At 37.9% G+C, this 23,647-nt stretch overlaps 2 long non-coding RNA genes across 2 annotated transcripts in view; one reads left to right on the top strand and one right to left on the bottom strand.

Moving 5' to 3' along the window:
- The window catches only part of LOC129054745 (uncharacterized), a 444,081-nt gene that overhangs the window by 310,226 nt on the left and 110,208 nt on the right, over positions 1-23,647 (bottom strand). The window lies entirely within an intron of this gene.
- LOC129054741 (uncharacterized) overlaps positions 1-23,647 on the top strand; it is a 42,092-nt gene that overhangs the window by 7,709 nt on the left and 10,736 nt on the right. The window contains exon 3 of the long non-coding RNA XR_010136530.1: positions 15,548-22,488. This is a non-coding gene — a long non-coding RNA (uncharacterized LOC129054741). The remainder of the gene's footprint in view (positions 1-15,547; positions 22,489-23,647) is intronic.

The following is a 23,647-nucleotide window of genomic DNA, read 5'->3' as shown; positions in this document are numbered from 1 at the left end:
TAAACAGACAACCTACAGAATGGGAGAACATTTTTGCAATATGTGCATCTGACAAAGTTCTAATATCCAGGATCTTTATGGAACTTAAGCAAATTTACAAGAAAAAGACAAATAACCCCATTAAAAAGTGGGCAAAGGACATGAACAGACACTTCTCAAAAGAAGACATACATATGGCTAACAAACATGAGAAAAAGCTCAACATCACTGATCATTAGAGAAATGCAAATCAAACCCACAATAATATACCATCTCATACCAGTTAGAATGGCTATTCTTAAAAAGTCAAAAAACAACAGGTGCTGGCAAGGCTGTGGAGAAAAAGGAACGCTTTTACACTGTTGGTGGGAGTGTAAATTAGTTCAACCATTGTGGAAGACAGTGTGGCGACTCCTCAAAGATCTAGAGGCAGAAATACCTTTCGACCCAGCAATCCCATTACTGGGTATATACCTGAAGGAATATAAATCTTTCTATTATAAAGATACATGCATGCATATGTTCATTACAGCACTATTCACAATAGCAAAGACATGGAACCAACCCAAATGCCTATCAGTGATGGACTGGATAAACAAAATGTGGTACATAATACACCATGGAAGGCTATGAAGCCATAAAAAGGAATGAAATCATGTCCTTTGTAGGGACATGGGTGGAGCTGGAGGTCATTAGTCTTAGCAAACTAATGCAGGAACAGAAAACCAAATACTGCATTTTCTCACTTATAAGTGGGAGCTAAATAATGAGAACACATGGACACATGGTGGAGAAACAACACACTGTGGGGCCTGTTGGAGGGCAGGGCAGGGTGAGAGGAGGGAGAGGACCAGGAAGAGTATCTAGTGGATACTGAGCTTAATACATGAGTGATGGGATGATCTGTGCAGAAAACCACCAAAGCATACATTTATTTACCTACGTAACAAACCTTCACATCCTGCACATGTACCTTTGAATGTGTTGGAACAAGTTGGAAATAGAAAAAAAAAAAAACAAAAAAACAAAAAAAAAAAACTTGCTTTCATGTTGGAGTTTTTCTTTAAATGCCAGGTGACCCCTAGCTGTCAGTGAATGGAGGCATCAGAAAAATAAAATCGATGGGTTACTGTACTTGTCAGGATTTTTTTCATTATGATTTATATAAACTCAGTTTAAACTAGATTAAGTGAAAATGGGAAACCTATTGTTGTACATAAATATAATGTACAATGTAGTCTTCAGACGTGGCTGGATTCAGAAGCTCATGAAATGCTTTCACAATTACTTATCTTTTTCTCAAGATGAGGTCGCCTCGTCTCCTACCACATGAAAAAAGTGAAAGAAAAGAGGGGAAGAGGCATTCTCTTATCATAAGAAGGTTAAGGGAAAGGAGCACTTGAAGGGGAAAAACCATAGCTTTTCCATAAAACCTCTTAGAATGATAGCAAGTAAGACTCAGGATCCTAAAGAAGAGAAAAGAAAAACATGCTCTTTTATAGATGAGTAGTATACACACACATGCACACACACACACAGTGAGAGAGGTGAATGGGGAAGATAATGGAGCAGATGTAGTTGAGGTATGTCTTTCTGAACGATAGTGTAGACTTGAGCAGAAAGTCTTTTAGAAACTGCTTTTCAAACTTTAAGTGCATATAAATCCCTGGGGCTCTCGTTCAAATGCAGGTGCTGATTTAGGAGGTCTTACGTGGGATTGAGATTATGCATTTCTGAAAGCTATCAGGTAACATTGATACTCATGGTTCTCATATTACACTTTGAATAAAGGTGAAAGACATTTGGTTTACCTTCTTAAATTGCCATTTGTTAGAAACTTTTCCAAATAATCTGATACCTAACCATGGCTATAGGATGCTGCTTTCACAAACTTCGAGACAGAACCAAGTCCTTTATGGCTTTAGGCTTTCTGTGAGTGAGCTAATGCTTCCAGGATGAATAACTTCCATTGGCCAGAGTGAAAAACCAAACCATGAAAAAAATATGATTTTCTGGGAGTGATTTACATTTTCTGACTCTTTCTAGTACCTTAGGCTCTCCCTGCTTCTGTGTGGACACAGAGCTTGAAGGAAGTCTGTAATGTGATTGCAGATAGATGTGAGATTAGCCAAAATCAATCCCCTGCCTAACAGATCCTAAACTGGTTATTTTTACGCAATCTGAAATCCACGAAGTAATTAGAAAAGTGGACAAGAATTAATTCATAGCTCAATACCTGGTAAGTGAATGGCCCCATCATGGGGTCATGGATATTCACAAATAGAAAATGTCTGTCATTCTGTGACAGTGTTCCTCAACTTATACACTTCTTTTGTTATTAACTAGTATTATTTCAGTTCCACAATACTATCACTCTTAAATTTAGCTATGTCCTTTTCTCTGTGATAAGAATAGAAACTTGAATAATGGGAACATGTATTTTTGATCTTTTTGATCAAAGTCCCCTGACTCTTTGTTTTTTTTTTTTAAAACTTTTTCTGGTAATAGCTTTATTGCAATATAATTCACTTAACATAAAATTCAACCACTTAAAGTGTACAATTTAGTGGTTTTAGCATATTTACAGAGTTGTGCAAACATTTCCACCATCAATATTAGAACATTTTCATTATTCCAAAAATAAACCCGATACTCTTTAGCCATCACTCTAATTTCCCCAAACCTCCTAGTTCTAGGCAATCAATAATCTACTTAGTGTCTCCAAAGAGTTGCCTATTCTGGATTTTGGAATCATACTATACATGGTCTTTTGTGATGAGCTTCTTTTACATAGCATTGAATTTTCAAGGTTCATCCAAACTGTAGCATTCACCAATACTTCATTTCTTTGTATGGTCAAATAATATTTCATTATATGGATCTACAACACTTATTTATCCATTGATCAGTTTATGAACATTTGTTCCCACTATTATGAACAATGCTGCTATGAATATTTGTGCACTGGTTTTTGTGTGAACATGTTTTCATTTATCTTGGTTATATATAACCAGGAGTAGAATTGCTGGGTCATATGGTAACTCTGTATCTTGCCTCTTGAGGAACTGCCAGACTGTTCCAAAGTGACTACACCAGTTTACATTCCCACCAGCAGCATATAAGGATTCCAATTTCTCCACTACTCCCCAACACTTGTCATTATCTTTTTTGGATTATAGCTACTTGGTGATTGTAAAGTGGTATCTCATTGTGGTTTTGATTTGCATTTCCTTGATGACTAAAGATGTTGAACATCTTCTCATGTGCTTAATGGCCATTTGTGTATCTTCTTTGGATAAAAGTCTATTCATATCTTTTACCCATTCTTTTTTCTCAGAGCTTTTATTCCAATAAGCAAGACCAAAACTCATAAATATATGTAAAACAACTGCATATGTGCTATGAAGGTGAGGTACATGGTGTTCTTCGAGGGTATAATACAGGAAAATTGACCTAAGCAGGAAGTGAAGGAGCTGAGGAAGGTGTCTCCCAGAAGTGATGGTTGAGCTGAGACTACAAGGGAGAAAAGAAACTAGATGGTGGATAAGAAGATTCTAAGCTTGTGCAGAGGCCATGGGATATTTCTGGAACTGAAGATGTGGAGCTAAGACAGCTTCCTCCATTTGCCTGGAGTGTTTCTATTTTCTACCTATAGCCTTCCTCATCCACGGGTACTTGCTTGGGGCCAGTGCTGCCATCCACTCCAACCCTCCCAATCATCATGGGGGCACTTGGCAGTGTTTGGGGCTGTTTTATTTTGCTTTGTTTGTGACAATAACTAGAGGATATTACCACATTAATTGAGAAGAAACCAGGGATGCTACACATTCTGCAATGTGCAGGGAAAGCTCTACACAAACAAGAATTGTCCCAGCCAACATGACAATAGTGTACTAGTTGAGAATCTACTTCCGTTTCTACTTCTTTTGTGCGTGTAACATAAAATGTACCATCTTAACCAGATTTACATATACAGTTCAGTATTGTTAAGTATATTCACATTGTTGAACAGTCTCCAGAATACTTTTCATCTTGAAAAACTGAAATTCTATACCCTTTAAATAACTCCTCATTGTCCCCACCCCCACCACCTCGCAACCATCATTCTACTTTCTGTCTTTCAATGTCTTTAACTACTCTAAGCACTTCATATAAGTATTTGTCTTTTTGATTGACTTATTTCACTTAGCAGAATGTCCCCAAAGCTCATCCATGTTGTAGCATATGTCACATCTTTTTCCTTTTTAAGGCTAATTAATATTTCGTGAATGTATTTACCACATTTTGCTTATCCATTCATCTGTTGACGGACACTTGGGTTGTGTCCAAGTTTTAGCTGTTGTGAATAATGCTGCTACAAACATGTGTGTACAAACATCTCTTCAAGATCATGCATTCAATTTAAAAAACATAAATTAGAATTTCTAGTGGTACATAGTAGGTGTGTATACTTATGGGGTATATGAGATATTTTGATACAGGCATGCAATGCATAATAATCACTTCAGGTTGAATGGGATATCCATCATCTCAAGCATTTATCCATTGTGTTTCAGACAATCCAATTATACTCTTTCGATTATTTTAAATGTACAATTAAATTAGTTTTTACTATAGTCACCCAGTTCTGCTAGCAAAGACTAGGTCTCTTTTTTTTTTTCGTGTCCAAAAGATGTGAAACTATTTCTTCTTATTATTATTATACTTTAAGTTATGGGATACATGTACAGAACATGCAGGTTTGTTACATAGGCATACACTTGCCATGGAGGTTTGCTGCACCCATCACCTTGAAATCTACATTAGGTATTTCTCCTAATGCTATCCCACCCCTAGCCCCCCACCCCCCGACAGGCCCCGGTGTGTGATGTTCCCCTCCCTGTGTCCATGTGTTCTCATTGTTCAACTCCTACTTATGAGTGAGAATATGTGATGTTTGGTTTTCTGTTCCTGTGTTAGTTTGCTGATAATGATGGTTTCCGGATTCATCCATGTCCCTGAAAAGGATATGAACTCATCCCTTTTATGACTGCATAGTATTCCATGGTGTATTGTGACACATTTTCTTTATCCAGTCTAACATTGATGGGCTTTTGGGTTGGTACCAAGTCTTTGCTATCGTGAATAGTGCTGCAATAAACACACGTGTGCATGCATCTTTATAGTAGAATGATTTATAATACTTTGGGTATATACCCAGTATTGGGATTTTTGGGTCAAGTGGTATTTCTGGTTCTAGATCCTTGAGGAATTGCCACACTGTCTTGCACAATGGTTGAACTAATTTACACTCCCACCAACAGTGTGAAAGTGTTCCTATTTCTCCACATCATCTCCAGCATCTGTTGTTTCCTGACTTTTTAATGATCGCCATTCTAACTGGCATGAGATGGTATCTCATTGTGGTTTTGACATGCATTTCTCTAATGATCAGTGATGATGAGCTGTTTTTCATGTTTGTCGGCCACATAAATGTCTTCTTTTGAGAAGTGTCTGTTCATATCCTTTGCCCACTTTTTGATGGGGTTGTTTTTTTCTTGTGAATTTGTTTTAGTTGCTTGTAGATTCTGGATATTAGCCCTTAGACAGATGGATAGATTGCAAAAATTTTCTCCCATTCTGTAGGCTGCCTGTTCACTCTAATGAAAGTTTCTTTTGCTGTACAGAAGCTCTTTAGTTTAATTACATCCCATTTGTCTATTTTGGCTTTTGTTGCTATTGCTTTTGGTGCTTTAGTCAAAAAGTCTTTACCCATGCCTATGCCCTGAATAGTATCGCCTAGGTTTTCTTCAAGGGTTTTATGGTTTTAGGTCTTACATCTAGGTTTTAATCCATCTTGAGTTAATTTTTGTATAAGGTATAAGGAAGGGGTCCAGTTTCAGTTTTCTGCATATGGCTAGCCAGTTTTCCAAACACCATTTATTAAATAGGAAATCCTCTCCCCATTGCTTGTTTTTCTCAGGCTTGTCAAAGATCAGATGGTTGTAGATGTATGGTGTTATTTCTGAGGCCTCTGTTCGGTTCCATTGGTCTATATATCTGGTTTGGTACCAGTACCATGCTGTTTTGGTTACTGTAGCCTTGTAGTATAGTTTGAAGCCAGGTAGCGTGATGCCTCCAGCTTTGTTCTTTTTGCTTAGGATTGTCTTGGCTATATGGGCTCTTTTTTAGTTCCATATGAAACCTAAAGTAATTTTTTCTAATTCTGTGAAGAAAGTCAATAGTAGCTTGATGGAGATATCATGGAATCTATAAATTACTTTTGGCAGTTTGGCCATTTCTACGATATTGATTCTTCCTATCATGAGCATGGAATGTTTTTCCATTTGTTTGTGTCCTCTCTTATTTCCTTGAGCAGTGGTTTGTAGTTCTCCTTGAAGAGATCGTTCACATCCCTTGTAAGTTGGATTCCTAAGTATTTTATTCTCTTTGTAGCAATTGTGAATGTGAGTTCACTCATGATTTGGTTCTCTGTTTGTCTATTATTGGTGTATAGGAATTATGTGATTTTTGCACATTGATTTTGTATCCTGAGACTTTGCTGAAGTTGCTTATCAGCTTAAGGAGATTTAGGGCTGAGAAAACAGGGTTTTCTAAATATACAATCATGTTATCTGCAAACAGAGACAATTTGACTTGCTCTCTTCCTGTTTGAATACCCTTTTTTTCTTTCTCTTGCCTGATTGCCCTGGACAGAACTTCCAATACTATGTTGAATAGGAATGGTGAGAGAGGGCATCCTTGTCTTGTGCCAGTTTTCAGAAGGAATGCTTCCAGCTTTTGCCCATTCAGTATGATATTGGTTGTGGGTTTGTCATAAATGGTTCTTATTAATTTGAGATACATTCCATCAATACCTAGTTTATTGAAAGTTTTTAGCATGAAGGGGTGTTGAATTTTATCGAAAGCCTTTTTCTGCATCTATTGAGATAATCATGTGGTTTTTGTCATAGGTTCTGTTTATGTGATGGATTACGTTTATTGATTGATTTGCGTATGTTGAACCAGCCTTGCATCCCAAGGATGAAGCCAGCTTGATCGTGGTGGTTAAGCTATTTGATGTGCTGCTGGATTCAGTTTGCCAGTATTTTATTGAGGATTTTCACATGGATGTACATCAGGGATATTGGGCTGAAATTTTCTTTTTTTGTTATGTTCCTGCCAGGTTCTGATATCAGGATGATGCTGGCCTCATAAAATGAGCTAGGGAGGAGTCCCTCTTTTTCTATTGTTTGGAATAGTTTCAGAAGGAATGGTACCAGCTCCTCTTTATACCTCTAATAGAATTTTGCTGTGAATCTGTCTGGTCCTGGGCTTTTTCTGGTTTGTAAACTATTAACGACTGCCTCAATTTGAGAACTTGTTATTGATCTGTTAAGGGATTTGACTTCTTCCTGGTTTAGTCTTGGGAGAGTGTATGTGTCCATGAATTTATCTGTTTCTTCTAAATTTTTTAGTTTGTTTGCATAGAGGTGTTTATAGTATTCTCTGATGGTAGTTTGTATTTATGTGGGATCAGTGGTGATACACCCTTTATCATTTTTATTGTTTCTATTTGACTCTTCTCTCTTTTCTTCCTTGTTAGTCTGTCTAGTGGTCTATTTTGACAATCGTTTCAAAAAACCAGCTCCTAGATTCACTAATTTTTTGATGAATTTTTTTGTGTCTCTTTCTCCTTCAGTCCTGCTCTGATCTTAGTTATTCTTTGTCTTTGGCTAGCTTTTGAATTTGTTTGCTCTTGCTTGTCTAGTTCTTTTAATTGTGATGTTAGAGTGTTGAATTTACATCTTTACTGCTTTCTCCTGTGTGCATTTAGTGCTACAAATTTTTCTCTAAACACTGCTTTAGCTGTGTCCCAGAGATTCTGGTTCTTTTTGTCTTTGTTTTCATTGGTTTCTAAAAACTTATTTATTTCTGCCTTAATTTCATTATTTACCCAGTAGTCATTCAAGAACAGATTGTTCAGGTTCCATGTATTTCTGCTGTTTTGAGTGAGTTTCTTAATCCTGAGTTATAATTTGATTGCTCTGTGGTCTCAGAGACTGTTTGTTATGATTTCCATTCTTCTGCATTTGCTAATGAGTGTTTTACTTCCAATTATGTGGTCAATTTTAGAATAAATGCGATGTGGTGCTAAGAAGAATGTATATTCTGTTGATTTGGGGTGGAGAGTTCTGTAGATATCTATTAGGTCTCCTTGGTCCAGAGCTGAGTTCAAGTCCTGAATATCCTTGTTAATTTTTTGTCTCATTGATCAGTCTAATATTGACAGTGGGGTGTTAAAGTCTCCCACTATTTTTGTGTGGGAGTCTAAGTCTCTTTGTAGGTCTGTAAGAACTTGCTTTATGAATCTGGGTACTCCTGTATTGGGTGCATATATATTTAGGATAGTTAGCTCTTCTTGTTGCATTGATCCCTTTTCCACTATGTAATGGTCTTCTTTGTTGCTTTTGATCTTTGTTGGTTTAAAGTCTGCTTTATCAGAGACTGGGATTGCAACTCTGCTTTTTTATTTTTTATTTATTTATTTATCTATTTGCTTTCATTTGCTTGGTAAATATTCTTCCATCCCTTTACTTTGAGCCTCTGTGTGTCTTTGCACGTGAGATGGGTCTCCTGAATACAGCACACTGATGGGTCTTGACTCTTTATCCAATTTGCCAGTCTGTGTCTTTTAATTGGGACACTTAGCCCATTTACATTTAAGGTTAATATTGTTATGTGTGAATTTGATCCTGTCATTATGATGTTAGCTGGTTATTCTGCCCATTAGTTGATGCTGTTTCTTCATAGTGTCAATGATCTTTACAATTTGGTATGTTTTTGCAGTGGTTGGTACTGGTCGTTCCTCTCCATATTTAGTGCTTCCTTCAGGAACTCTTGTAAGGCAGGTCTGTTGGTAACAAAATCTCACAGCATTTGCTTGTCTGTAAAGGATTTTATTTCTCCTTTGCCTATGAAGATTAGTTTGGCTGGATATGTAATTCTGTGTTGAAAATTCTTTTCTTTAAGAATGTTGAATATTGGCCCCCACTCTCTTTTGGCTTATAGGGTTTCCGCTGAGAGATCCACTGTTAGTCTGATGGGTTTCCCTTTGTGTTAACCAGAACTTTCTCTCTGGCTGCCCTTAACATTTTTTTCTTCATTTCAACCTTGGTGAATCTGATGATTATGTGTCTTGGGGTTGTTCTTCTCAAGGAGTATCTTTGTGGTGTTCTCTGTATTTACTGAATTTGAATGTTGGCCTTTCTTGCTAGGTTGGGGAAGTTATCCTGGATAACATCCTGAAGAATGTTTTCCAACTTGATTCCATTCTCCCTGTCACTTTCAGGAACACCAATCAAATGTAGGTTTGGTCTTTTCACATAGTTCCATATTTCTTGAAGGCTTTCTTTGTTCCTTTTCATTATTTTTTCTCTAATCTTGTCTTTATTTCATTAAGTTGATCTTCAGTCTCTGATATCCTTTCTGCCACTTGATCAATTCAGCTATTGATACTTGTGTATGCTTCACAAAGTTCTTGTGCTGTGTTTTTCAGCTCCATCATGTCATTTATGTTCTTCTCTAAACTGATTATTCTAGTTAGCAATTCCTCTAACCTTTTTTCAAGGTTCTTAGCTTCCTTGCATTGGGTTAAAACATGCTTCTTTAGCTCGGAGGAGTTTGTTATTACCCACCTTCTGAAGCCTACTTGTGTCAATTCATCACATTTATTCTCCATCCAGTTTTGTTCCCTTTCTGGCAAGGAGTTGTGATCCTTTGGAGGAGAAGAGGTGTTCTGGTTTTTGGAATTTTCAGCCTTTTTGCACTGGTTTTTCCTCATCTTCATGGATTTATCTACCTTTGGACTTTGATGTTGGTCACCTTTAGATGGGGTTTTGGTGTGGATGTACTTTTTGTTGATGTTGATGCTATATTTTTCTTTTTGTTAGTTTTCCTTCTAACAGTCAGGCCCCTCTGCGGCAGGTCTGCTGGAGTTTGCTGGAGGTTCACTCCAGACCCTGTTTGCCTGTGTATCACAAGCAGAGGCTGCAGGACACCAAATATTGCTGCCTGTACCTTCCTCTGGAAGCTTCGTCCTAGAGTAGCATTGGCCAGATGCCAGCCAGAGATCTCCTGTATGAGGTGGCTGTTGACCCCTGCTGGGAGGTATCTCCCAGTCAGGAGGCATGGGGGACATGGACCCACTTGAGGAGGCAGTCTGTCCCTTAGGAGAGCCCCAGCTCTGTGCTGGGAGATCTGCTGCTCTCTTCAGAGCCAGAAGGCAGGGATGTTTAAGTCTGCAGAAGCTGTGCCCCTTCCTCCAGAAGCTCTGTCCCAGGGAGATGGGAGTTTTATCTATAAGCCCCTGACTGTGACTGCTGCCTTTCTTTCAGAGATACACTGCCTTTCTTTCAGAGATACCCTGCCCAGAGAGGAGGAATCTAGAGAGGCAGTCTGGCTACAACTCCTTTGCTGAGCTGCAGTGGGCTCTGCCCCGTTTTAACTTCCTGACAGCTTTGTTTTCACTGTGAGGGGAAAACCGCCTACTCAAGCCTCAGTAATGGCAGACGCCCCTTCCCCTACTAAGTTTGAGCTTCCCAGTTCTACTTCAGACTGCTGTGCTGGCAGTAAGAATTTCAAGCCAGTGGATCTTAGCCTGCTTGGCTCCATGGGCTTGGCATCTGCTGAACTAGACCACTTGGCTCCTAGCTTCAGCCCCCTTTCCCAGGGAGGGAACTGTTCTGTCTTGCTGGCATTCCAGGTGCCATTAGTGTACGAAAAAAAGACTCCTGTAGCTAGCTCAGTGTCTGCTCAAACGGCTGCCCAGTTTTGTGCTTGAAACCCAGGGCCCTGGTGGTGTAGGCACCCGAAGGAATCTCCTGGTCTGTGGGTTGCGAAGACCATGAGAAAAGTGTAATATCTGGGCTGGAATGCACTGTTCTTCATGGCACAGTCCCTCACGGCTTCCCTCTGCTAGGGGAGGGAGTTCCTCAATCCCTTCTGCTTCCCAGATGAGGTGACGCCCCACCCTGCTTTGGCTCGCCCTCTGTGGGCTGCACCCCCTGTCTAACCAGTCCCAATGAGATGAGCCAGGTATCTCAGTTGGAAATGCAGAAATCACCCACCTTCTGCATTGATCTCACTGGGAGCTGCAGACTGGAGCCTTTCCTATTGCCATCTTGCCTGCCACCCTGAACAAAAATGTAAACTTTCAATCATTCTTTATGCCACACCCCCTGAACAATGAGATTTCATAAATGCTCTATCATTAAATAGTTTCAATTAAACAAAAAGTCTCAACCACAATATGCAGTGCCCGCATGCTCTCTTCTGACAACTCACTGACACAATACACCTTGACTGTGCTGACCACCAGGGCACTCTGTCACTCCAAAAGAACATAATTAGTTCCCTTTGCCATTACAGTCAATTATACTGAGAAATAGTCACACATAGACTGGAATCCAGAATTTGAAATAGACAGATATAGGCTGGTGGTTTCAAGCTTTGCCAGCAACAGTTCTTGTCTGTAATGTGTTTTTGTTTTGTCTGTTATTGCTGTTGAATTATAATTTACATACCATAAAATTCACCCTGTTAAAGCATACAATTCAGTGGGTTTTAGTGTATTATAAGGCTATGCAAATATCCTTAATATCTAACTCCAGAATATTTTCATAACTCAAAAGAAAGCCCAGCATTAGCACTCTTTACACACTCACTCTGCTCTTCAGCCCCTAGAAATCACTAATCTACTTTCTGTTTCTATAGATATGTATATCCTGACATTTCATGTAAAAAAAAAAAAAAAAAATCAGGTAGGCCAGGTGCAGTGGCTCACACCTGTAATCCCAGCATTTTAGGAGGCCAAGGCAGACAGATTACCTGAGGTCAGAAGTTTGAGACCAGACTGAATAACATGGTGAAACCCCATCTCTACTAAAAATACAAAAATTAGCTGGGCATGGTGGCATGTGCCTGTAGTCCTAGCTACTCGGGAGGCTGAGGCAGGAGAATCGCTTGAACCCAGGAGGCGGAGGTTGCAGTGAGCCAGGATCACACCACTGCACTCCAGCCTGGCGACAGAGCAAGACTCTGTCTAATAAAAATAAATAAATAAATAAAATACAAAAATTAGCTGGGTATAGTGGTGCGTGTTTGTAGTCCCAGCTGCTTGGGATGCTGAGGCAAGATAATGGTTTGAACCTGGGAGTCAGAGGTTGCAGTGAACCGAGATCGCACCACTGGACCCAAACCTGGGTGACAGAGTGAGACTCCATCTCAAAAAAAAAAAAAGAAAAAAATCATGTAATATGTAGTATTTTGTGTTTGGCTTTTTTCTCTTAGCATAATGTTTTCAAGGTTCATCTACGTTAAAGCCTGTATCAGAACTTCATTTCTTTTTATGGCTAATCAATATTCAATTGCATGGATAAATCACATTTTGTTTATCCATTCTTCAATTGATGGAAATTTGAAGTTCTTTGTACTTAATGTCTATTATTAATAATGCCACCATGCACATACATGTACAAGTTTGTGTATTGACATAGGTTTTCAAATAACCTGAGTATATACCCAGGAGTGGAATTACTTGGTCGAATGGTAAATCTATGTTCAACTTTCTGAGACATTGCCAAACCATTTTTTAAAGCAGCTGTACTTCACATTCCCATCAGCAATACAGAAGGATATCACTGTCCCCATAACCACACCAGAACTTTTTATTGCCCATCACTTTGACTATAGCCATCCTAGTTGGTATGAAGTAGTATTACATTCTGGTTTGATTTGCACTTCCCTAATGACAAATGATGCTGAGTATCTTTTCATGTGCTAATCAGCTACTGTGTATTTGCTTTTAAGAAATGTTTATTCTATTTAAATGCTTTGCTTATTTATTTTTATAAATGCTTTATTGAGATATAATTCTCATACCATACAATTCATCCATTAAAACTGTAATGAGTTTAAGTATAGTCATAAGATTATCCATATCAATTTTGGAATATTATCATGAACCCCAAAAGACACCCACATGATTAGCAGTTATTTTCAATTTTCCTGAAATACCAAACTCTAAGTAATCACCAACATAATATAATCTAATATAATCTGGAAATCTAATATAAGTGAATTCATACAATATGTGGTTATATTAGTCTGTTCTCGCATTGCTATAAAGAGATACCTGAGACTGGTTAATTTATAAAGAAAAGAGGTTTAACTGGCTCATAGTTCTGAAGACTGTACAGTAAGCATGTCAGCATCAGCTGGGCTTCTGGGGAGGCCTCAGGAAACTTATAATGATGGCAGAAGACAAAAAGAGAGCCAGTACTTCACATGGCTGGAGCAGGAGGAATAGAGAGAGGTGGGAGGTGCTACACACTTTTAAGCAATGAAATCTCATGAGAACCCACTCCCTGTTGTGACACAGTACCAAGAGAAATATCCACCCCCATAATCCCCCATAATCCAGTCAGGATAATCTGACCAGGCCCTGCCTCCAACATTGGGAATTACTATCAGACAGGAGGCTTGGGTGGGGACACAGATCCAAACTATATCAGTGGTCCTCTGTAACTGGCTTCTTTCATTCAGCATGATGCTCTCAAAATTCCTTCATGTTATAGAAGTTATTAGTACTTCATTTCTTCTCACGGCTAAATAATATTCCTTAGTATGGATATACCACAGTTCATCAGTTGACAGACAATTGGGTTATTTCTACTTTTTGGCAATTATGAATAATGCTGCTATGAACATTTGTGTACACGTTTGTATAAACATATATTTTCAACTAACTTGGGTATATACCTTAAAGTAGAATTGCTGAATGACATAATGACTTCATGTTTAATACTTTTATGAATTGTTAGACTGTTTTCCAAAGCCAAGTACACTATTTTATATTTCTACCAGCAACATATAAGAACTTCAATTTCTCCACATCCTGGTTAACATTCCTTCTTTTTCTCACTCTGCCTCTGCCTCCTGAGTAGCTGGATTACAGGGGTACACCATCACGTCCAGCTAATTTTTATATTTTTAGTAGAGACAGGATTTCGCCATGTTGGCCCAGCTGGTCTTGAACTCCTGACTTCAAGTGATCTGCCCACCTCGGCCTCCCAAAGTGCTGGGATTGCAGGCATGAGCCACCGTACCCAGCCAACATTTCTTATTATGTTATTATTTATAGCCATCCTAGTGGAGGTAAAATGGTATCACCATGTGGTGATCACTCTCAAATGTGCATTTTCCTGAGGAATTATGATGCTAAGCATCTTTTCATATGATTATTGGCCCTTTGTACATCTTCACTGAAGAAACAGCCATTTTTCACTGGGGTATGTACCCTTTATTGTTGCATTAGAAGAGTTTTTCATATATTTTGGATACAAGTCCCTTACCAGACACATACTTTACAAATATTTTTTGCCATTCCATGGCTATCTTTTGACTTGATGGTGATATTTAAAGCAAGATTTTTTTTTTTTATTTTGAGGGGTTCCAGTTGGGCTATTTTTTTTCTTGTTGCTTGTGCTTTTGGTGTCATATCTAGGAAACCACTACCTAATCAAAGGTCACCAACATTTATTTCTATGTTTTTCTTTAAATTTTTCACTTTTGCATTTATGTTTTTGACACAGAGTTAATTTTTATATATGGTATAAGGTAAGAGCTAAGTTTCATTCTTTTACAGCAGTATTTCTGGAAAAGAAATTCTTTTTCCATTGAAGTGTCTTAGAATCCTTATCAAAAATCAACGAACCATAAATATAAGTTTATTTTTAGACTCTCAAATCAATACCATCAATCTACTTATCTGTCCTTATGCCAGTACTACCTACTCTTTTTCTCTCTCTTTTTTTTTTTTTTTTTTTTTGAGACGGAGTCTCACTCTGTTGCCCAGGCTGGAGTGCAGTGGCACAATCTCAGCTCACTGAAAGCTCCACCTCCTGGGTTCATGCCATTCTCCTGCCTCAGCCTCCCGAGTAGCTGGGACTACAGGCATCTGCCACCACGCCCAGCTAATTTTTTGTGTTTTTAGTAGAGACGGGGTTTCATCATGTTAGCCAGGATGATCTCGATCTCCTGACCTCGTGATCCACCCGCCTCGGCCTCCCAAAGTGCTGGGATTAAAAGCGTGAGCCACCGCGCCTGGCCTACATACTCTTAATTACTGCAGCTTTGTAGTGAGTTTTAAAATCTACAAGCGTGAGGCCTCCACTTTTTTTCTTTTTCAAGATTGTATTAACTGTATCAGGTTTCTTACATTGTTATATAAATTGTAAGATCTGCTTGGCAACTTCTGGGGGAAAAAAAAGCAGCTAGGAATTTTGACCAGGATTGCATTGAATCTACAGATGAATGTAGGGACTATTTCTACCTTAAGAGTATTAAGTTTTCTGATCCATAAAAATGCATCTTTTCATTTGTTTAGGTCTTCTTCAATTTCTTTCAATGATGTTTTATAGTTTTTTGATGTACAAGTCTTATACATTTTTTGTTAAATTTATTCCTAAACATTTTATTCATTCTTATGTTATTGTAAATTGAATTGTTTTCGCCATTTTATTTTCAGATTGTTCTTTGCTAGCATATAAAAATACAACTGGAGTGGCATCACCAAAATGACAAAGTAGGAGAAACCAGCCTTCATCCTCCCACAAGAAAACAAACATAGACAGCTATCTGCAAACAAAAATAGACCTGAGAGGGCTCAGGGGCCAATTACAGAATCTGCAGCAACACGGGGAACAAAAAAATTCACAGAATATTCCTACAGAAAGTATTGCGGTGAGATCAGGATACCTGAGAGGCCAGGAGATGGCTAGGAACAAAAAACAGTGAAAGGTGTGGTTATCAGCCATGCAACAGGAATCACCATTGTCCCCAATGACCTGCTCCACAGAACAGAAGATATCTGCATATTTTGCCACTGAAGTAACCAGTAGTCATTCCTACCAGGAAGCTTGAAAGGAGGGAGAAGTGGCTGCAACCCCTTCCATCCCCAAGATGCAGCCACAATCGTGACACTTCAGGAATAGAGGCATCACCTCTCCCAGCCCAGCTTGTGCCCCTACACCAATAAGTGGCTGCCCCGTGAATATCCACACTCTAGACCTAAGCTCTGTGGCTACACTAAAGTCATCCATGTCTCAGACACCACAAGCATCACCATAGCAAACTAGTTCACACTCCAGGTCCTGGAGCCAAGGTCCCTCTGAGCATGTCCATGCTCTGGGCAACAAATTAGCCACCATAAAAAGCTAGGTCCCTGCCCAATTCCCAGAACCACTATTACTCTGTGCACACCTATACTCCTGTTCTCAGTTCCCTAGATGCTTCACAAGCACTTGCATATCACATATTGTTACCAACATGTCAGGAGGGTATCCTGCATACCAAGCACAAATGCCATTACCTCCCTGTACCCCCGAGCCATAGTCCCTCCATGTGCGCCTGTGTTTCAAGACTCAACTCTGACTAACCTACAAGCACCACTCATCAGTCATCAATGCTCACAAATTAGGCCCAGTGCCAAGAGAAATGTCCTCGGCCACAGCTTCCAAAGTGAAAGGAAAAGAGATCAGGAACACCTTACTAGCAATTGCTACCAAAGACCCCCAAAACCCCGTCACCACTGCAAACATCCACAGTGTTGGCCACTGAGGATTCCTGTAATCTTTCTCAACACTAACCTCAGCTGACAGACCTGCATAGAGACTACACAGCTGTGTCCTCACTGGTGCTAGAACTTCTGCACCCTACTCAGCCAGTTCTCTCACATCCTCTTCTAGGGGAAGTTCTTTCTATACTGAAACTAGCCTTTAAGCCTATAAAAGGTGTCTGCTCCAAAAAGTATGCAGGCATCAATGTAAAACAATAAGAAACATGAAAAATCAAAGAGACATATTACCACCAAAGGAACATAATAATTTCCCACTGGTTAACCCCCCAAAAAATGGAGATGTAAGAACTGCATAAAAAAATTTAAAAATCTGTTCTAAGGAAGTTCAGTGAACATTAAGAAAATATAGAGAAACAATTCAATAAAATCAGGAAAATAATACATGCAACAAATTGAGAAATTTAACAGAGATTGAATTTAAAAAAAACAAAATTCTGGAACTGAAAAGTACAATAAATGAAATGAGAAATGCAATTGACAGTGTCAACCCCCAAACATATCAAGCAGAAAGAAAACACTGTGAACTGAAGTGTAGGTTATGTGAAAATATATAGTCACAGGAGAAAAAGGGAAAGAGAATAAAAAGAACTGAAGAAAGCTTATGGGATTTATGAGATAGCATCAAAAGAGAAATATTTGAGTTATAGCAGTTCAAGAAGGAGAAGAGAGAGACAAAGGGACAGAAAGTTTACTTTAATAAATAATGCCATTACTTTCCTGTACCCCTGAGCCATAGTCCCTCCATGTGTGCCTGTGTTTCAAGACTCAACTCTGACTAACCTACAAGCACTACTCATCAGTCATCAATGCTCACAAGTTAGACTCAGTGCCAAGAGGAATGTCCTTTCCAAATCTCGAGGGAAAATGTAAACATCCAGGTACAGGAAGGTCAGTGGTTTCCAATCAAATTCATTCTAAATAAGACCATATCAAGACATATTATAAAAAAACTGTCAAAAATCAAAGACAAAGAGAGGATCCTAAAATTATCAAGAGAAAAGAAGCTTATCACCCACAAAGGAGTAGTAAGACTAGCAGTGGATTTCTCAGCAGAAATGTTGCAAACCAAAAATGAGTGGGATGACACATTTGAAGTGCTAAAGGAAAAGATGCCAAGAATATTTTACCCAGCAAAGCTGTTCTTCAAAAATAAAGCTGTTGTTTCCCAAACAAAAGCTGAGGGAACTCATCATCACTAGACCTGTATGGAAAGAAACATTAAAGACAGTTCTTCAAGCTGAAAGAAAAGGATGTTACTTAGCAACATGAAAACATATGAAATATAAAACCTCACTGGTAAAAGCAAGTCAAATTCAGTCAATTCAGAGTACTCTGTAATATTATAATAGATGTATGTGAATCACTTATACCTTTAGTGTGAAGGTAAGAAAAAATTATTTAATATAATAGCCACAATAATTTTTAAAAGATACACAGTATTAAAAGATGTAAACTGTGACATCAAAAATTTTAAATGCAGGAAGGAAAGAGAAGGTAGAGTAAAAGTGTAAAATTTTTTAATATGATCAAAGGTTGCTATCAGTTTAAAATAGGCCATTATGACTATAAGGTGTTTTATGTAGGCCTCATGTTAACCACAAAGCAAAATCCTGTACCAGAGACACAAAAGACAAACGTAAAAAAAAATTGAAGCATATCACCAGAGAAAATCACTTCTTAATCACTAAAACACAGCAAGAGAGGAAGAGAGAAAGAAAGCATCTATAAAACAACCAGAAAACAATTAACAAAATGGTAGGAGTAAGTTTTTATTTATCAATAATTACCTTGAATGTAAATAGATTAAATTTTCTAATCCAAAGACAGAATGTCCAAATTGATTAAAAAACAAGACCCAGCTATATGCTGTCTACAAGATGCTCACTTCACCTTTAAGGACACAGACCGAAAGGGAAGGAATGAAAAAGATATTCCATGCAAACAGAAGCCAAAAGAGAGTAGAAATAGCTATACTCAAATCAGATAAAACAGACTTAAAGATATAGGAAAGAAAAGCAAAAATAGATAAATAAGATCACATTATATTAATAAGCTTCTGCACAGCAAAGGAAATAACCATCAACATAAAGAGACAATCTTCAGAGTGAGAAAATATATTTGCAAACTCTCTATCCAACAAGGATTAATAACCAGAATATATAAGGAACTCAAAAATTACAATGGCAAAATTAAAAAAAAATCCATTAAAAACTGTACAAAAGACCTGAACAGACATTTCTATATCAGAATTTCCATCTATAAAATTAGCCAAATATTCTATTTAGGATGTTATCTCAGCATCTATCGGGAAGAAGAAAAAGAGGATAAGAAAAACTGAGTTTAGACAAGTATAACTCCTATAAGATTTTTTAAAATCAGGAATTCTGCAAAAGTTCATCTTACACTGAAATCTTAAAATAAGAATGTGCAGGGGACATATGAAGCCTTTAAATGAATTTTAATTTAATCTCTTTAGATTTTAATGGTTTTTGTGGGCAACACTGTTTTCTAAATGTCAGAGAATATGGGTTTCTATAAGCACTAGTACTAGGAAAAAAACATATTAAATTTGGCTCTTAAGGTGAGTTTAGATGAGAACAAAAAGGAAGCTTAAGGTCACAAATTATGTTTAGATAAACGACACATCACAGTAACTAATCTAGCCTTAATATGTATTAGAAGGTAATGTCACCAAGTGCACACACTCAGTGAATGTAAACTGAGCATGCTTAGCACCTCAATTCTCTTAGCATGTACTAATTTTAAAAGGTAATGTATGAATGCAGCTTACTTGTGCCACTTTTCCTCATTATTACACATTATTATTAACTTGGTAAATATTACACTTAAGCATTGTCATTAGAAATAGCCCCTAAAGGCAGATGCAACCAAAGTGAGTGATATATCAAAAATGGAGGTGGTGGAAGGACAAAAATGAATAATGGGGAGTACCAAAAAAGAATGACTTCATAGGTAACAGAATTGAGATCATTGTTCCATTGTTGGGGTGAAAAAAATATTGAGGTAAGTGGATATGTGGAGTGGTTTAGTAATTTCCCCCTCAATCATGGCATTCAAGTTTTCTAACAAAGATATATGAATTAATATGATTATAATTATGTAATTATGTTTTTCCTTTTTATACATATGAAAACAAAACAAAAAAAAACCACCTTCCCTACCTTGGACAAACCCACCATATGGTCACCTAAGTTCTATTTAGTTTGAGGATTTAAGGTTTTTTGTTAAAGATTGTATGTTAGAGATATTGGGAATTTGTTTCAACAAACAAAAGAAAACAGTATAAAACATCTGGGGCAGGGAAAGTCAGAAAGCAGAGAGAGTCAGAGAGTAGCCTTAGGGCATGGAGTATGGGAACGATGCATAAAAGCTAAGTTGTCAGAGCAAAAGTGGGGAACACTGACTAAGAGGCCAGGATCATCCCAGATTGGAAAACACAGCCAGTAGTTTTCTTTATCAGGGATGTGCTCAGAGCAATTAGTCGCTAAAAAAAAATAGAGAAATGTTACGCAAGTAATTAGCAAGCTTAGATAATTAGTAGTTAGGTTAAAAACCTGATGTGTTGAACCAGAAAATATTGATTCAGATCCCTGTTCTACCATAAGCAGTGTGAACCTTAACCTCTCCATGCCTCAGTTTTCCTCATCTAGAAACAGTGATGATATTAATAGTGTCTGTCATAGGATTGTGGTGAGGAGTAAATTTGCATATGCTTAGCATATACTAAGTGCTGTTTACATGTTTGCTATCATTGTAATTATTTGACTCAAAAGATATGCAGGCACTGGGGAAAAGAAAAATGGTTGAGGCAGATGAGGATATGTCAAAAAAGGGAACTAAACAGAAGCAGGTTTTTAGAACAGTGGAGTTCGTTAACAGTTAAGTAGTGTTAAAAGCACAAAATTGAAATTCTGAGTTTTTTGCTGCTTTCTTACTTGGGAATGATATTGCAGAGATTAAATTGAAGGTATATGAGTTGTAGGATCCCTAAACAAAATCTTAATCCAGGAAGCTTATGTGAGCAGACTCTGTGCCACATTTTAGATCACATCAAATGACTTACTAACAATGACATAATAACATATGAAGCAACTCAGTTGCCAAGTGGCTAAGAATATGGAGCCTAAAATCACTGTCTAATTTGTATCCTGGTTCTGCCTCATTAACAAGGTAAAACTTCCTTTAGAAACAGGTGGTACTTAACAGGGATGTAGGAAACCGAAAAGAACATTCTCCTGCCCTTACTAAAATAAAACAAAAAAAAATCGGACAATGTGAAAATTCATTATTTTTCTTGAATTTATCAGAAGGCTAAAACTTCAGGGCAACCAACAAACTGAAAATGTACAGAAAGACAGGTGCTTTCAAGGAGATTCAGGACACCAGCACTTGCTTACCTAAGAGACACACAGCCAGACACTGGGAAGAATTAAACAAAAATTTTACCAAACTAATAAAGGCCAAGCGTGGGCTCATGAAAGAATGGACACTCCCTGGGAAGTTAAAGATACAAGGGTATTTTGCACACACTTATAGGCTCTTTCCCACAGACCTCTCTCTCTCACACACACACACACACACACAAACTGGAGAAAGTCTAGAGAAACAGTTCCTCTTGGTGCACACTTGCAAAAGGGAACAGCAGTCACCCAGATTATTTTCCCATCAGAACCAAAGTTTTAAATTGCTAGAGAAAGTGCAATAAACACTGTCACCCTTAGGGCCCTGGTATAAACCTATTTTAATGAGTGAAAACACACACACATAACCTTCACCTATGCAGAAGGGACAGGAATATATATGCTGGGCCCAGGTCTACAGCTGGGAATGGGGCAGCAGCTCTAAGAAGACCAACGCTTGGACCCATGGACACAGCGCTGCCTAAGACTGAGGCTTAACTGCAGCAGATAATGCCACTTTCACCCACCCCACCCCTCAATCAGGCCATCAAGCATTAAATAGCAATTAACCCTGATACCTGGCTGGAAGAGAGGCAGGAATATGAAGAGAGGACCTCTCTGACACAGAACAAAGGGGACACCTAAAGCTACGAATTGAGCAAATATTGAGAAAAACCTCTAGAAAATGAACTCCCACCCTAAACATAAAGTAATCCCAGAGAAATCTGTAGTCTGTAGTACACTGAGAGTAATTACAGCAACAACAGATCCCTACTCTAAAGGAGAAGAAAATGTGTACGTGTACTCATTTTCAAGCAAAAAAACTATTTACCTCAGTTTCTACTATCCTACACAAGATGTCTGATTTTCAACCAAAAAAAGTATAAGGATTACAGAAAAGCAAGAATAAAAAAAGCACCATGTCAGAGACAAATTAACAGAATCAGACACAGATATGAAGAGAAATTAGAACTATCAGATAAGGAATTTAAAATAACTATAATTAATATGTTAAAGGCTCTAATAGAAAAGGCAGATAACATGCAAAATCAGGTAGGCAATTTCACCAGAGAAGCAGAAACTATCAGAACAAATCTAATAGAAATGAAGGATAATAGAGATGAAGAATGCCAGTTTCATCAGTAAACTTAACACAAGGGGAAAAAATTAATATGTTGGAAGCTGAGTCAATTGAAATTACTCAACTAAAATACAGAAAAAATAAAAGGTGGGAAAAAAATCAGATAATTCAATACTGTAGGACAATATATAAAAGTCTAACATAAGTATAATTGGAATATCAAAAGGAGAAGAGAGAGAGAACAAAGCAAAAGAAATATTTGAAGAAATGACAGTGGAGAACTTTCCAAAGTAAAGACAGACACCAAACCACAGATCCAAAAATCACAGGTAATACCAAGCAGGACTTCTAAAAATTATTATTTTTTATTATTTTATTTATTTTTTGAAACAGGGTCTCACTCTGTCACCCAAGCTGAAGTGCAGTGGCATGATCACGGCTCACTGTCATTTCAAACTGCTGGGCTCAAGCACATCAGTTAATTGGAGACAATAACATTGTTTGTTCTGCAGATCAGATTTTTAAATTTTACATAAAACACAACAGTGCCTGAAACACAGTAAATCCTTAGGAACTGTTATGCAAGAGTACAGCTTCGCTACTCAAGCAGTGTCAGCAGAGTTTAATCCCGAAGGTTTGACACAATCAGGAACAAATATCTACTGGTAAATCAAGACCAGTGTCTGGGAGCCCTTGCTTGCCTGGCAATAACAGCAATAAGACCACTGGCAGGCACAACTAAGATATTTTTCTGGGGGTTCTTAGAAATACTTTGGTAAAAGAACTCTGCAACTTGCTGAATTTTCTCCATGGGTGGGAGCTTGCAGTTAGTAAGAAGGTGGAATTAATGTTACTATGATTCCAAACACAATATGGGGGTCACTGGGGAACTAAATGCTTATACTAAGCACTGTGTTATACTCTTTACAGATTTTATTTTATATCTTTCCAGATGCAGTTCTTTAGTAAAGTAGGTATTATTTCCATTTTATAAATAAGAATCCGACTGGTTAAGTGACTTCCCCAATGACAACAGCCAAGTTTTCGACACAGATTTGCTTAAATCCAAAGCTCAAATTCTCTCCCAGACATAGCCCTGTATCCCTGTTTTTGCTGTTATAAGTGCTAAAATTCACTTAATTCCCGGAATTACCTTAAGCTATATAGGATCACTACTTCACTTGACTTAAGTGACATGATCATCTTCATATCCACCTGCTTAAAAAAACTTCTAAGTAACAGAGAAGGTCTTATTCACCACTCCAACATTTACTGAGGTCCTATTATCCCCTAGTCACTGTATTAGGAACTTTATACAGGCTAATTATCTCATTTAGCCTAGCCAAATACCTTTCAAAGAAGGAAGCAGTAAATACATCCTACAAGTTAAAAAATTAAGGAGTATGGCAGACACTCTTAGTGCCCTTCGAATATCCCCTCAGCTCTTACATTCTTGCAAACTGACTTGGATTGCTTTCAGCTATAAGA

The sequence above is a fragment of the Pongo abelii genome, chromosome 13, assembly GCF_028885655.2.
Source record: "Pongo abelii isolate AG06213 chromosome 13, NHGRI_mPonAbe1-v2.0_pri, whole genome shotgun sequence".
Lineage (NCBI taxonomy): Eukaryota > Metazoa > Chordata > Mammalia > Primates > Hominidae > Pongo > Pongo abelii.
The sequence above is the reverse complement of the archived record's forward strand: the minus strand, read 5'-3'. Positions and strand labels throughout refer to the sequence as shown.